The sequence below is a fragment of the Apium graveolens genome, chromosome 10 (assembly GCF_009905375.1).
Source record: "Apium graveolens cultivar Ventura chromosome 10, ASM990537v1, whole genome shotgun sequence".
Lineage (NCBI taxonomy): Eukaryota > Viridiplantae > Streptophyta > Magnoliopsida > Apiales > Apiaceae > Apium > Apium graveolens.
The window spans coordinates 81,272,852-81,275,871 of NC_133656.1; the positions used below are offsets into that span (position 1 = coordinate 81,272,852).

General features: G+C 41.0%; 1 non-coding gene across 1 annotated transcript; it reads left to right on the top strand.

The window, feature by feature from the left end:
* Positions 1-547: 547 nt before the first annotated feature.
* LOC141694807 (small nucleolar RNA R71) lies at positions 548-654 on the top strand. Its single transcript, XR_012564089.1, has one exon. It is a non-coding gene; the product is annotated as a small nucleolar RNA R71 (small nucleolar RNA).
* Positions 655-3,020: the final 2,366 nt, after the last annotated feature.

Sequence of the window (3,020 nt, forward strand, 5' to 3'; positions counted from 1 at the left end):
ATGAGTTTGTTGTTTTGGTGTAATTTGTTGCTGAAAACCAGGAGGGTTGAATAGCTTATTTCCAAACTGTTGGAACGGGTGTTGCATCGCATTCTGATTGTTGCTCCAGCTGAAGTTAGGATGATTCCAGTTGTCAGGATGATAAGTGTCTGGAACTGGCTGCTGCGATCTCTAAAAGTTGCTCACAAACTGAGCTGAGTCACTAGATATAGCGCATTGCTCCATCACATGCGGGCCTGCACACAGCTCACAAACACTAATTATCTGCTTAACACCATAGTTAGCCAGAGAATCGATCTTCATAGACAACGCCTTTAGTTAAGCAGTGATAGCCGTAGCTGTATCCACTTCAAGAACTCCCGCTACCTTACCCTGTGGACATCTCTGGGTTGGATACTGATATTCATTAGCATCCATCAGTTCAATTAGATCATAAGCTTCCTCATAGCACTTTGCCCATAATGCTCCGTCTGCTGCTACATCGAGCATGGGTCTGGACTGTGCTTCTAACCCATTGTAAAAATAATTGATGATCATCCAATCAGGCATTCCATGATGAGGACACTTCCTATGCATCTCCTTGTAGCGCTCCCAAGCTTCATATAAAGATTCTCCTGATTGCTGCGCAAATTGAGTAAGAGCATTCCTCATTGCAGCTGTCTTCGCCATAGGGAAGAATTTAGTAAGAAATTTCTGAGCAAGATCCTCCCAAGTAGTAATCGAACCAGCTAGTAGAGAGTGTAACCAGCTCTTAGCCTTGTCCCTCAGAGAGAATGGGAACAGTCTCAGTTTCATAGCATCTTCAAAAACACCGTTGAACTTGAAGGTGTCGCAAATCTCTATGAAATCCCTAATGTGCGTATTGGGATCTTCCGTTGGAGAACCCCCAAACTGGACTGAATTTGGCATCCATTAAATTATGCTAGGCATGATCTCAAAGGTACTAGCTGTGATAGCTGGCCTGACAATGCTAGATTGAATGTCATTGATCTTGGGTTGAGAAAAATCCATCAAGGCTTTCGTTCGTGCTGCTGGATCTCCCATTGCAATGAGTAACTAAAACACAAACAAATAAACCGTGAAAGTAAAAGAATCCGAGTCAGTGAACTTTAACGACCACTGATGACAATCACATAAACTAAAAATTAACACCGAGTCCCCGGCAGCGGCGCCAAAAACTTGTTAGGGCGAAAACACGCGCTAAAATACACGCAAGTATACGCGTTCGCAAGTAGTATAAGATATAAATCAGATTCGTTCCCATAGAGAGTGGTTTAGGTTAAATTCAATTTATGCACTTATGCAACAATGTATGGTTATCGCTCAATGTTAAGACAAATAACAAATTGGGTTTTTATTAAACTAAGAGATTATACTAAATAACATTAACTAAGAGAATTAAGGTTGAATTAATATATATATGACAAACATGGGATTCTAACTTCATTACTACTTCATTCAATAGCCTTTTCGTTCTTAATCTTAGCATGTGATGGTGATGACACTAATCAGATAACACAAAACTGATAAACGCCAACTTTCGTTGCACGAGTACCATTCTACCATACATCCACAAAAGAGATAGAAGCTGAATAGGCACCAATTATATTGAGACCCTATATGTCTATAGAATTTGACAACATAACGGTTTAAGCATAAGTTATCCATAATGATTACATAGGGCAAATAAAAGGGTTAGAGTTACCCACTAATCATGCATACAATACATGAACCTATGCTAGCATGGCAAGTTCTAAACCTCTATATTCATTGTCGCTTCAATGGAGATTAACACGCTATCTTATATGTTAGCTACGCACATAAGACGAATAAGCACAACCAATACTACGATATCAATCAATCACCACATACCAAGATATCAAAACAATTAACTATTAAAATCCATAAGTAAATCCGCTAGAGTCCCATGATAACGATTAGTTCATAATTGAACTCATCGTCACCATGGGTTCCAATGAAAGCATGGTATAAACAAGGTCTTAATAAACTGAATAACAATTAAAGTACGAATAAACGAGATCTAGGTTCAACAAGAATGAAAACGAGCATCCAAAGTTACAACTAATTCAAAGAATCACAAGTTGAAAACAAGATCTTCTTTTTCGGATTTGTTTTATGCTTCTAGGTCTTCTCCTTGGTATCTCAATCTTCCCGGATGATGAAAACCCATTTTTTAAAGTATATATAAACCCATATTAGACCTGGACCCTTAAAATCGTCAAATTCCACTCAAAAAAGGCTTTTTCAGCGAAATCAATGAAGTCAGCCGCGCATCAGCGCGTGGCCGCGCATCAGCGCGTGGCCACGCATTAGCGCGCGGCCGCGCGGTACACCAGGCGGGCGCCTCCACCAGCGGGCGGGCGCCTCCTCCAGCAGGCGGGTGCCTGCAGCCTGTCTGGAAAAATTCTGATGAATCTTATTTTGGCCATAACTTGATATCTACTCGTCAGAATTAGGCGATTCAACTGCACACGCGAAGCTAACGAGATTCTCTACAACTTGAGAATGACCTTAGCTTCCAAATATGATCACTTTTCATCATATTTCCTTTAAAAGCTCTTTTCTTCATTTAACTGATATCTGAAATGCAATAACACAAAAACACATCAAAATACCAACAACTTGAGTCCAAAACACCAATTTAAGCTTGTAATGAAGCGTTACAAGTGGATATAAAATCCACTTATCACATCCCAAAGGAAGTTCTCCACAACCTTGGCGTCCCTTACGTCATTGAACTCCTTGGGTTTAGGTGTCTCGCACCTTTGCGCCTCCATCGCTATGAAGCCGCCTCCATGTATGCCCGTCTCAATCCTAACCAATTGTGCCTTGACGGCGGTACATGCTTCGGTGACCATTTTCTCCAAGTTGGTGACCCACTCCTCTCGTGCCACCTCCTTCAATTGCAATTCCTGGACCTCCTCTTTCTTACGTCCAAACTCTTCAAATACATGATCCTCCAAGGTTTTGAAATGGCTCTCGATTTGCTCTATGCGCGC